General features: G+C 40.8%; 1 protein-coding gene across 1 annotated transcript in view; it reads right to left on the bottom strand.

Moving 5' to 3' along the window:
* The window catches only part of LOC130707183 (ELKS/Rab6-interacting/CAST family member 1-like), a 112976-nt gene extending 103065 nt beyond the window's left edge, over positions 1-9911 (bottom strand). Inside the window, 2 exon segments of the mRNA XM_057540404.1 lie at positions 8591-8751; positions 9775-9911. The gene's annotated coding sequence lies outside the window, so the exon portion shown is untranslated.
* Between the last annotated feature and the right edge of the window lie 4104 nt (positions 9912-14015).

Raw genomic sequence — 14015 nt, 5'->3', positions numbered from 1 at the left:
AAATGGACTAAAGACCTAAATGTAAGGCTAGACACTATCAAACTCTTAGAGGAAAACAGAGGCAGAACACTCTATGACATAAATCACAGAAAGATCCTTTTTGACCCACCTCCTAGAGAAATGGAAATAAAAACAAAAATAAACAAATGGGACCTAATGAAACTTCAAAGCTTTTGCACAGCAAAGGAAACCATAAGCAAGATGAAAAGACAACCCTCAGAATGGGAGAAAATATTTGCAAATGAAGCAACTGACAAAGGATTAATCTCCAAAATATACAAGCAGCTCATACAGCTCAATATCAAAAAACACACCACCCAAAAAAACCACAGTTACAGAAAGACAGAGAAGATGAAAAGGCAGAGGGCTATGTACCAGATGAAGGAACAAGAAAAAACCCCAGAAAAACAACTAAATGAAGTGGAGATAGGCAACCTTCCAGAAAAAGAATTCAGAATAATGATAGTGAAGATGATCCAGGACCTCGGAATAAGAATGGAGGCAAAGATTGAGAAGATGCAAGAAATGATTAACAAAGACCTAGAAGAATTAAAGAACAAACAAACAGAGATGACCAATACAATAACTGAAATGAAAACTACACTAGAAGGAATCAATAGCAGAATAACTGAGGCAGAACGGATAAGTGACCTGGAAGACAGAATGGTGGAATTCACTGCTGCAGAACAGACTAAAGAAAAAAGAATGAAAAGAAATGAAGACAGCCTAAGAGACCTCTGGGACAACATTAAACGCAACAACATTCGCATTATAGGGGTCCCAGAAGGAGAAGAGAGAGAGAAAGGACCAGAGAAAATATTTGAAGAGATTATAGTCGAAAACTTCCCTAACATGGGAAAGGAAATAGCCACCCAAGTCCAGGAAGCGCAGAGAGTCCCATACAGAATAAACCCAAGGAGAAACACGCCGAGACACATAGTAATCAAAGTGGCAAAAATTAAAGACAAAGAAAAATTACTGAAAGCAGCAAGGGAAAAACGACAAATAACATACAAGGGAACTCCCATAAGGTTAACAGCTGATTTCTCAGCAGAAACTCTGCAAGCCAGAAGGGAGTGGCATGATATACTTAAAGTGATGAAAGGGAAGAACCTACAACCAAGATTACTCTACCCGGCAAGGATCTCATTCAGATTCGATGGAGAAATCATAAGCTTTACAGACAAGCAAAAGCTAAGAGAATTCAGCACCACCAAACCAGCTCTACAACAAATGCTAAAGGAACTTCTCTAAGTGGGAAACACAAGAGAAGAAAAGGACCTACAAAAACAAACCCAAAACAATTAAGAAAATGGTCATAGGAACATACATATCGATAATTACCTTAAACGTGAATGGATTAAATGCCCCAACCAAAAGACATAGACTGGCTGAATGGATACAAAAACAAGACCCATATATATGCTGTCTACAAGAGACCCACTTCAGACCTAGGGACACATACAGACTGAAAGTGAGGGGATGGAAAAAGATATTCCATGCAAATGGAAATCAAAAGAAAGCTGGAGTAGCTATACTCATATCAGATAAAATAGACTTTAAAATAAAGAATGTTACAAGAGACAAGGAAGGACACTACATAATGATCCAGGGATCAATCCAAGAAGAAGATATAACAATTATAAATATATATGCACCCAACATAGGAGCACCTCAATACATAAGGCAACTGCTAACAGCTATAAAAGAGGAAATCGACAGTAACACAATAATAGTGGGGGACTTTAACACCTCACTTACACCAATGGACAGATCATCCAAAATGAAAATCAATAAGGAAACAGAAGCTTTAAATGACACAATAGACCAGATAGATTTAATTGATATATATAGGACATTCCATCCAAAAACGGCAGATTACACGTTCTTCTCAAGTGCGCACGGAACATTCTCCAGGATAGATCACATCTTGGGTCACAAATCAAGCCTCAGTAAATTTAAGAAAATTGAAATCATATCAAGCATCTTTTCTGACCACAACGCTATGAGATTAGAAATGAATTACAGGGAAAAAAACGTAAAAAAGACAAACACATGGAGGCTAAACAATACGTTACTAAATAACCAAGAGATCACTGAAGAAATCAAACAGGAAATAAAAAAATACCTAGAGACAAATGACAATGAAAACACGACGACCCAAAACCTATGGGATGCAGCAAAAGCGGTTCTAAGAGGGAAGTTTATAGCTATACAAGCCTACCTAAAGAAACAAGAAAAATCTCAAGTAAACAATCTAACCTTACACCTAAAGAAACTAGAGAAAGAAGAACAAACAAAACCCAAAGTTAGCAGAAGGAAAGAAATCATAAAGATCAGAGCAGAAATAAATGAAATAGAAACAAAGAAAACAATAGCAAAGATCAATAAAACTAAAAGTTGGTTCTTTGAGAAGATAAACAAAATTGATAAGCCATTAGCCAGACTCATCAAGAAAAAGAGGGAGAGGACTCAAATCAATAAAATCAGAAACGAAAAAGGAGAAGTTACAACAGACACCGCAGAAATACAAAACATCCTAAGAGACTACTACAAGCAACTTTATGCCAATAAAATGGACAACCTAGAAGAAATGGACAAATTCTTAGAAAGGTATAACCTTCCAAGACTGAATAAGGAAGAAACAGAAAATATCAACAGACCAATCACAAGTAATGAAATTGAAACTGTGATTAAAAATCTTCCAACAAACAAAAGTCCAGGACCAGATGGCTTCACAGGTGAATTCTATCAAACATTTAGAGAAGAGCTAACACCCATCCTTCTCAAACTCTTCCAAAAAATTGCAGAAGAAGGAACACTCCCAAACTCATTCTATGAGGCCACCATCACCCTGATACCAAAACCAGACAAAGACACTACAAAAAAAGAAAATTACAGACCAATATCACTGATGAATATAGATGCAAAAATCCTCAACAAAATACTAGCAAACAGAATCCAACAACACATTAAAAGGATCATACACCACGATCAAGTGGGATTTATCCCAGGGATGCAAGGATTCTTCAATATACGCAAATCAATCAATGTGATACACCATATTAACAAATTGAAGAAGAAAAACCATATGATCATCTCAATAGATGCAGAAAAAGCTTTTGACAAAATTCAACACCCATTTCTGATAAAAACTCTCCAGAAAGTGGGCATAGAGGGAACCTACCTCAACATAATAAAGGCCATATATGACAAACCCACAGCAAACATCATTCTCAATGGTGAAAAACTGAAAGCATTTCCTCTAAGATCAGGAACGAGACAAGGATGTCCACTCTCACCACTATTATTCAACATAGTTCTGGAAGTCCTAGCCACGGCAATCAGAGAAGAAACAGAAATAAAAGGAATACAAATTGGAAAAGAAGAAGTAAAACTGTCACTGTTTGCGGATGACATGATACTATACATAGAGAATCCTAAAACTGCCACCAGAAAACTGCTAGAGCTAATTAATGAATATGGTAAAGTTGCAGGTTACAAAATTAATGCACAGAAATCTCTTGCATTCCTATACACTAATGATGAAAAATCTGAAAGAGAAATTATGGAAACACTCCCATTTACCATTGCAACAAAAAAAATAAAATACCTAGGAATAAACCTACCTAGGGAGACAAAAGACCTGTATGCAGAAAACTATAAGACACTGATGAAAGAAATTAAAGATGATACAAATAGATGGAGAGATATACCATGTTCTTGGATTGGAAGAATCAACATTGTGAAAATGAGTATACTACCCAAAGCAATCTACAGATTCAATGCAATCCCTATCAAATTACCAATGGCATTTTTTACGGAGCTAGAACAAATCATCTTAAAATTTGTATGGAGACACAAAAGACCCCGAATAGCCAAAGCAGTCTTGAGGCAAAAAAATGGAGCTGGAGGAATCAGACTCCCTGACTTCAGACTATACTACAAAGCTACAGTAATCAAGACAATATGGTACTGGCACAAAAACAGAAACATAGATCAATGGAACAAGATAGAAAGCCCAGAGATTAACCCACGCACCTATGGTCAACTAATCTATGACAAAGGAGGCAAAGATATACAATGGAGAAAAGACAGTCTCTTCAATAAGTGGTGCTGGGAAAACTGGACAGCCACATGTAAAAGAATGAAATTAGAATACTCCCTAACACCATACACAAAAATAAACTCAAAATGGATTAGAGACCTAAATATAAGACTGGACACTATAAAACTCTTAGAGGAAAACATAGGAAGAACACTCTTTGACATAAATCACAGCAAGATCTTTTTTGATCCACCTCCTAGAGTAATGGAAATAAAAACAAAAATAAACAAGTGGGACCTAATGAAACTACAAAGCTTTTGCACAGCAAAGGAAACCATAAACAAGACAAAAAGACAACCCTCAGAATGGGAGAAAATATTTGCAAATGAATCAACTGACAAAGGATTAATCTCCAAAATATATAAACAGCTCATTCAGCTCAATATCAAAGAAACAAACACCCCAATCCAAAAATGGGCAGAAGACCTAAATAGACATTTCTCCAAAGAAGACATACAGACGGCCACGAAGCACATGAAAAGATGCTCAACATCACTAATTATTAGAGAAATGCAAATCAAAACTACAATGAGGTATCACCTCACTCCTGTTAGAATGGGCATCATCAGAAAATCTACAAACAACAAATGCTGGAGAGGGTGTGGAGAAAAGGGAACCCTCTTGCACTGTTGGTGGGAATGTAAATTGATACAGCCACTATGGAGAACAATATGGAGGTTCCTTAAAAAACTAAAAATAGAATTACCATATGACCCAGCAATCCCACTACTGGGCATATACCCAGAGAAAACCGTAATTCAAAAGGACACATGCACCCGAATGTTCATTGCAGCACTATTTACAATAGCCAGGTCATGGAAGCAACCTAAATGCCCATCAACAGACGAATGGATAAAGAAGTTGTGGTACATATATACAATGGAATATTACTCAGCCATAAAAAGGAACGAAATTGAGTCATTTGTTGAGACGTGGATGGATCTAGAGACTGTCATACAGAGTGAAGTAAGTCAGAAAGAGAAAAACAAATATCGTATATTAATGCATGTATGTGGAACCTAGAAAAATGGTACAGATGAGCCAGTTTGCAGGGCAGAAGTTGAGACACAGATGTAGAGAATGGACATATGGACACCAAGGGGGGAAAACTGCGGTGAGGTGGGGATGGTGGTGTGCTGAATTGGGCGATTGGGATTGACATGTATACACTGATGTGTATAAAACTGATGCCTAATAAGAACCTGCAGTATAAAAAAACAAACAAAACAACTAATACTAAACTTTCACTGGGTTATTTGTATGGAAATATGTTAATATAAATGTTTCAGACATTACATGAAATTTCTAAAAATGTTATATTTGTATTTGTATGGAAATATGTATGGAAATATGTTAATATAAATGTTTCAGACATTACATGAAATTTCTAAAAATCTTATATTTGTATTTGTATGGAAAAAAAAAAAAAAACAAAACACACCACCCAATCAAAAAATGGGTAGAAGATCTAAATAGACATTTCTCCAAAGAAGACGTATAGATGGCCAAAAGGCACATGAAAAGATGCTCAACACTGCTAATTATTAGAGAAATGCAAAGCAAAACAACAATGAGATATCACCTCACATCAGTAAGAATGGCCATCATCAAAAAAATCTACAAACAATAAATGCTGGAGAGGGCATGGAGAAAAGGGAACCTTCTTACACTGATGGTGGGAATGTAAACTGGTGCACCCACTATGGAGAACAGTACGGAGGTTCCTGAAGAAATTAAAAATAGAGTTACCATATGATCCAGCAATCCCACTCCTGGGCATATATCCAGAGAAAAACATAATTCAAAAAGATACATGCAACCCAGTGTTCACTGCAGCTCTATTACAATAGCCAAGACATGGAAGTAACCTAAATGTCCATCAATAGATGAATGGATAAAGAAGATGTGTTTTATATATTTATACATATATATGTATACACACACACATACAATGGAATATTATTCAGCCATAAAAAGGAATGAAATAATGCCATTTGCAGCAACATTCATGGACCTAGAGATTATCATAGTAAGTGAAGTAATCCAGACAGAGAAAGACAAATATCATGATATCGCTTATATGTGGAACGTAAAAAAAAAAAAAAAAAGATACAAATGAACTTATATACAAAACAGAAATAGACCCACAGACATAGAAAACAAACTTATGGTTACCAAAGGAGAAAAGAGTGTGGAGGAGGGATACATTAGGAGTTTGGGATAGCCACCACTCTCAACAGCATGTTTGGATAGACGATTAGGCCTGAAGTGCTTAATTTGTTAAAAGAAAGGTATTAAACAACCATTTTATTAAGATATGAAAATGAGAGACAACAACAAGGAGAAATTTAAGTGCAAATTAAAGCAAAGACTACTTTAAAAACTTTTAAGTCAGTAAATCTGCATGACAAAAAACTCTAAGAAAATCTAAGAACAGCATGATGCTGTAGTAGTATCTCCTGAGCAAATGAGGAAGGTGATTTAAGAGACAGGTCACCTGTCAGAGCCAGGTTTTAACACCTTATTTCTAGAACTTTTATTTAATGTTTATTCATCAAATTTCTATACCACTTATAAATTCTCTGAATACTTTAATGACTCATCACATGCCTTAGTGTGTGAGTGTTTGACCTTACCAAAAACAGTCTTGCAAATCACAGTATTTTTCTGAAATGTAATCTCTAACCTGGGTTGGCAAGGGAAGTCCATAAGAAAGTTTAGTACTGTGGTTCCAAAAATAATAACAATAAAAAAAAAACAAAAACGCAATTCCCTTTTAATGGTTTAAAGTCAAGCATTCTTTAAAAAAATTCTTTCATATCTTTTCAAAGCCCTAATAATAAAGGAAAATTCCTTTACAAATCCACCGCTGTTTTGCTATAGACACTTGAACTGAGTGGGAAAGATGTGACAAGTCAAGTCAAGATATTGGTACACAGAGAAAACGAAACAATACTCCTACACCGTTGCTTTAGCAGGGCCTGTTTGTGCTTAGGAGTATCACATCGATACCTTGTATTCCCGAATATTATACCCATCCTTCCTCTATGTTCTTATCATCAGGGATAAAACCTTGTCTTCAACTGCCTCTACTAACCTGCTCGTAAGAAGCAAACTTTCTCATCACGATACTCAGAACCCTAAATTCTCCCCGTTCTCCCTGCGTATCAACCTATTTCTGGCTCCAGTATCTGTCACTTCTGAGAGCACATTACCTGCAATTCTTTTCTGAAAGATCAGGCTCTCTTAACCTCTCACTGTGCCCTAATAATCCATAAGCACAGGGGACACCCCGATATTTGTTTCCTCAACTCCTGGGCTGCCGTCATGATATCAAAACAATCATGCCCCATGAAAATTCATGCTGAGGTGTCATGGCAAGATCCTCTGCTACTTTGTAATTCTCATATTCAACATGTATTGATAGTTCAAAGTAGCAGAAAAGAAGAGGGGATGTTAGCTTCAAGCACTGGCTGGGCTCAGAAAGACTGTTTACTTTAGGTCAGAGAGAGTGCGTATTTACTGCAGAGAAGAAGGAACTAACAGAAAGTGAGCAAAGATTATGTGAAAGAAAATTAATGGAGACAGATTGCAGAGGAGGGAACCAGAGCTTAAATCTGTGATAGAAATAAGAAGCGAGCTTGGTGAAGGAGAGACAGTATCTCCTCTGAGTCAGAAGAGAAGACGACAAGAACACAGGCAACTGCTGAGGTGATGAAGGTAACTGAGGGGTCCCAGCATAGACTTGGTTTCAGTAAAATGAGAGCAGGACAATTACATAGGGGTGGGGATTGGAGTGATGGAGAAAGTACTAAGGGACTTAAAAAACAGACATACTTGTTCTGAAGAGAAGGAAACCAGAACTTTTCAAAGTCACAGAGGAGAAAAAGCAGCAGCTGTATTCTGCACAGCAGATATCTACAGCCTTCACAACAGACTATCTCAAGGAAGCTGCAAGATGCCTGGAAAGTACGAAAATGATGTAAAGAATGGTTCTGCTAAAAGTGACAATTCTGTAAAAACTGAGTGGAGAGTGCGGCAAATGTTAATGGTGAAATATGGGGGATGGGTATAAGGAGATTCACTATACTATTCTCTACTTTTGTGTACCTTTGGAAATGTTTATAATAAAAAATGTTTTTAAATTTGCCTAGCCATCGTATGACCTCAGGAGCAATGGTTATCTTCCTCACAAAGCTCAACAACTTGCCAGAACTTTCCAGGTTTTAGGAACTTCAGAGACACAATTGCATACGGATACATACACTCTAGAGGACTGCAAAATTCAATGACAGGGAGGCAAAAAAAGTTTCTAGTTGATGAGGATTTGTCCCAAATTTGTTCTAAGGAGTGAGAAACACAAGTGAGCATTAAAATTAGGCTAAGCGTGTCAGGCGTGACAAACAGGGCCAGAAGATGAAAGCGATGAGGACAAGTATTTCAACTAAGCATATGCCTGAAGAACAATATTATAAAACTTACTTCATCTCCAGAACTTCCTCTAAGTGTTTTCTTCTCTCGGCCCGAAGGTTGGTCACATGAGTTTCCTTCTCTGCCAGTGACTGCTGAGTGCAGGACAGCGTCGCCTTCATGGACTCCAGCTCCTGTTTTACCTTCTCCATGGCCATCAGTAACTCCTCCACCTACAATCAATACAGAAAAGACAGAAACTGAGCATCTGGGTCAGGTATAGTCAGAGGAGCTGGGCAGTGGGCAACGCCTGGGTCCACAAAATTGAAGACACACCCATCAAAAATTCTGTACTCTCGCAGGATCAGACAGAAATGGCAGTTAAAGAAATACATCTCTCATCTTCCCTCCACTATAGTTCTTCTCAGTTTAGGTCCAAAAAACCCTCATTTTCTTTTTGACAAATGTAAGGGCATCAGAAGTAACAGTGTGCCAGGAACAATCCCTTCTAAGGAATTTATTTGGAAACAGTCCAGAACCTTCCATGGAAATAACAATATAATGCAGATAAAAATATAAGGAACAAAATCATAATAAATATTTCTAGAACGATCTTAGGAAATAAAAGCCATAAACCTGACTAATACCAGATGCAGAATAAACATAAATGAGTCATTTTTATTCGTTCAAACTAAGATTCTTCTGTTTATACCATTACAAAAAATTTCTTGTTAAAGAAACAGCTAGAATTCAATCGGATAATTTCCTGCTCTAAAGCTGGGTAGGTAGAGAGTTTCTGAGGAAGGCAGGAAGAAAAGAAAAAAAAAAAAATAACCAGATAGAGAAGAGACAGAACGCTTTTAAAAGACCTGTAAAGGACTTCCCTGGTGGCGCCGCCCGCCGAGGACCGGGACGGCCGTCCGCGCCGCCCTCCCTCCCCGGCCGCCGAGGTGAACCGCGGACAGGCCACTAGCGAGGTCTCCCGGGCCGTGCGGGCAGCCCGAGGGCCTCCGGGCGGGAAGCCCACCTGTCCGCGGGCGCCAGGCTCCTCGGGGCGGCCCGCCCCGGGCTCTGCGTGACTGGCCCCCTGAAGCAGCGGCGGAGGCGGCGGCCCACTGTTTGCGCCGCACCGCCTCCTACGGCAAGCGGGAGGAGACAAACGCCGACCGCCCGGCGCCTGCCGTGTGCGCCCGCGCCGGCCCGCAGCCCAGAGCCCCCGCCCGCCAGCCCCCAGCCCCCCCGCCCGCCAGCCTCACCTACGCCTCCGCCCTCCGCGGGGGCGCGCTGCCGGGACCCAGCCAGGGCTGTGAGGAGGAGCGGGCGGAGGAGAGCAGAGGGGCCTAGCGCCAGCGACGGGCGGGAAGCTCCAGGCGCCGCCCGACCCCGAGCTGCCGCCACCGCGGCCGTCTCACCCTGCTCAGGGCTGCCGCTGCCGCTACCGCTGCCGCTGCCGGCCGGGCGCCGCCGCCGCCACCACCACCACCACAGCCACAGCTCCGCGCGGGCGCCCTGCGCGATTCCCCAGCCCCGCCCCGGGCCGACGTCAGCGCGAGCCCCGCCCCCGCGCGACCGCGCCCGGTCGGCGTCCCGAAGCCTCCGGGGAGTGCGACTCGGGCGCGCGCGGGCCTCGGGCACTTTCCAGGTGTTGTCTTTACTGTGATATCTTAGTTAACTCTAGTGGGGTGTCCCCCCCTTTTTAAAAATTACTAAAGTATGTCATTGTGTTAATTCAACATTAATACTAGAAACAGAAGTGAAAATTCCCATAGCAACAGCTGCTCTTTTTCTATGCTACGTTTATGCTTTTAGTAGTAGTATAAGAGCTGTTAAATGTGCGTTTTGCACATACTGTGTAAAACACATTGATGGAGAAAGAGCAGGGAATGAAGTATTTTGGCTAATCAAATAATAAACAGTGTACTGATTATCAATGTTCAGAGAAATATAATGTAATAAAGTAGATTAAGCATAAAGGTTATGTGGAATATAGTTTACTTCTATGGCTTTTCAAAATGTGAGCCTGGAGTTGCTGATTCACTCATGTATTCATTCAACAGTTATTTATTGAGTATGGTTCTGGGTACTTTTTTTAGCCTTTGGGAATACAGTAGTGAACAAAGCTGACAAAAATTCCCACCTTCATGGAACTTACCTTCTGGACACCTTCTTGGGAAATGAAGAGGAATTCAGCAAAGGAGATTAATAAGAGGTTATTGAGGGAGGAGGAAGACCAGGAGAGTGCGATGTACTAGAAATGAAGGAAAGGAAGTTTTCAAGGAGGAGGGAATGGTCAACTGTGTCATTGTTTAAAGATGTGTCAGACTGTTGGGTAAGAAAGAATTCTGCCTGATTATAATGCCTAATAACAGAGAAATGACTAAATGCTTTTTAGTGTGAGATGAGACAAATGTAAGAATCTTTCAGTTTTTTACTTCCTTTGACTGATTTTTAAAAACATATATATTTCATTCTTTATTCTTTTCAGAACAAAATATGCAACCTGGGAGTTTATACTTGTACTAAGGAGAGGTATGACACTGTTGTTACTAATTATATGTACACTTATTTTTTTAATACATGTATCAAATCAGAAGTTATAAAAGTATACAGGGAAAAAAATAAGTCTCTTCTGTCCCATCCAGTTACTCCTGAAGGCAGACACTGTTTCCAATTTGTTGTTTTTCCTAACGAGTGAAATTTTGTGCAGTAACACGGCATTTAGCTATTTTAAAATTGCATAAATATAACAAGTATTTTTATCCCCTATGTATTTTTTGTTGCAGGCTTAATATTTGTTTTTATAATTTACGTCTAGCTACCTGCAGACCATTTTTTTTAAAATAACAGCTTTATTGAGAGACAATCCACATACCATACGATTCACCCATTAAAGTGTACAATTAAATTCTTTTGGTACATTCATCACCACGATCAATTTTAGAACATTTTCATCCTCCCAAAAAGAAGCCCCAAACTCATTAGCAGTCATTCCCCTGACCTTTGGTTTTAAAGCTCTCTTTTTTTAAAAAAAAATAATTACTTAATTTATTTTTGGCTGCGTTGGGTCTTCGTTTCTGTGCGAGGGCTTTCTCTAGTTGCGGCGAGCGGGGGCCACTCTTCGTTGCGCTGCGCGGGCCTCTCACTATCGCGGCCTCTCTTGTTGCGGAGCACAGGCTCCAGACGCGCAGGCTCAGTAGTTGTGGCTCATGGGCCCAGTTGCTCCGCAGCATGTGGGATCTTCCCAGACCAGGGCTCGAACCTGTGTCCCCTGCATTGGCAGGCAGATACTTAACCACTGCGCCATCAGGGAAGTCCTATATGGGAAATTTTAAAAAATATTTCCTAGAAACCACCAGACTCGTTGGCCAGTGTCACATTGACACTTAGAGTTGTAAAGGAGGATGGGTTTGGGTTTGGGTTTGGGAATGGGTTTATTACAACTGGCCCAGACCTCCACGCTTCATCCCTTAGGGTTAAAAGAGGGGCCCCCCTGCTCCCTAAGATCAAGGGTTCTCCACCCTAGCTGAACAAAATAGCAGTCTCTTAACGGGAAACAAGTGGGGATAGCGGGCACTGAACAATGGGCCACGGCTGCGGGTGATTGTGTCCGTTAGCTTTAAGGCCGCCACACAGGTCCCAGCAGTTTCTAACAGTACATGGGATGCCTATCACCCAGCAACCTTGACTGACTAGCAGTGGCACCCTGGAAATGCTGTGTTGGGAAGTACCTACCAATGAAGTACTTGTAGGACCCCAGGAAAGAAGAGCTGTGCTTTACAGCACCGGCTATGACCCAAATAGCCAAGGAGGTAGCAAGCAGCATGATATCTGTACCGCAGATCTTTTCTTGTAGCTGGAAAGCCCCAGCCTGTGATGGCAATTCCTGTTTTCTTCCCTCTGGAAGATCAGTCCCAACCGCACTACCCCTGCTTCTGCTTCCTCTGAGTCTGAATGTCATCTGCCCACATTGAGGAGGAAAGGAGGAAGCCCAGGAGAGGTGTAGGCAGGAGGAATCCCACATTCCTCCTGACATCTGATTGAAGCACAGGTAAAGTGAGTCTTATGCTGTCCTTACCGAGTTCGAAGTATGAGGGACTGTACTGCACACGCAACCCCAGAGTAAGCACTGGAGATAAACCGACTTGCAAACTTTGTATCTGAAAAATCGCCTCAAATCTGAAATCACCAGTATTTCTACGCCATTTTTAGTGTCTATTTTTACGAACCAGTTTTCGAAAGCACCATCAGCAACAGGTCTAGAGCTGCCAAACCTTTCCAAACCTGAATATTTGTAAGCAAACTTTTCATCTTCCTTAGCTAGATGAGTTCAGGAAAAACATTTCATTGATTAAAAGGGCTGCATTACAAAGGTTTGCCCCAAGACAACACAAGCTCCTCGAGAGCAGGGATTTGGGGCTGGTTTGCTCAGTGTCCCCAGCATCTACCCCAGGTGTCCTTACATCAAAGCATTCCATAAATATTTGTTGAATTAATGCCATCGCATGACCGGCCTTCTTCTGCTGTAGGATGTGAACTGCATGACTTTCCCCCTGAGGATTAAGATATTGATGGAGCATCCTTCAAGGTCAATGGTATGCCCTAGATGAAAGATAGGGATGTGTAGGAGGAAACCTTGCCAGTCAAAGCTATCTATCTATTCAGTCTTAAGTGGAAACTCAAAAGACATGCACCACGGGAGCTGGTTGTAGGCCCAAAGTCACAGCTCTCCTTACAAGGAACTGTGTCATGCTAGGAAGTCACTTAACAATCATAGCAGACACGTACATAAGTGTCAGGCCCTATTCCCAGTGCTTTATGTAGATTACCTCACTTAATCTTCACAACAAGGCTATAAAGCAGATTCTGTTACCATCACGTCCCTTTAACCGATGAGCAAACTGGGGCACTGCGTTACATCACTTGCCCAGTGTCACATACAGAGCATCAGAGCCAAAATGTGAACCTGGCAATCCGGCTTAAGTATCCGTGTGAATAACATCTGCATTGTGTGGCCACCTGGGCCTCCCAGGACCTCTGGGATTTCAGTTTCCTCACTGTCTGGGGGGCGGGTGCAGACAGTGAGGAATGATGGATACATCAGAAGGCTATCAAACCTTCTCAGCTGCTTGATTGCTTTTTGAAAAGAAATCTTACTTGGCTAGTCAAATTCATAGAAACAATGTAGGATGGTGGTTACCAAGGGCTGGAGGGAGGTGAAAAGGGGGAATTGTTATTGAAAGAGACTAGAGTTGCAGTTTGCAAGAGGAAAAAGTCTGGAGATCTATTTAACACTGAGTATACTTAACGCTACTGAGCTGTACACTTAAAAACAGTTAACAAAAGTTTCCAACTTATGTGTTTAACCACAGGAAGGGAGGAAAGGAGGAAAGGACAGAGGAAAGGACGGATGAAGGGACTCTTACCTGGCAGCTCAAGAAGTAAAACAGAAGCGGAACTGCTGAATCACTGGGAAAAGGAGCCCAAGGTCCCAGCCTCT

The sequence above is a fragment of the Balaenoptera acutorostrata genome, chromosome 2, assembly GCF_949987535.1.
Source record: "Balaenoptera acutorostrata chromosome 2, mBalAcu1.1, whole genome shotgun sequence".
Taxonomy (NCBI): Eukaryota; Metazoa; Chordata; class Mammalia; order Artiodactyla; family Balaenopteridae; genus Balaenoptera; species Balaenoptera acutorostrata.
Note: the sequence above shows the minus strand (reverse complement) of the source record. Positions and strands in the feature narration are given on the sequence as shown.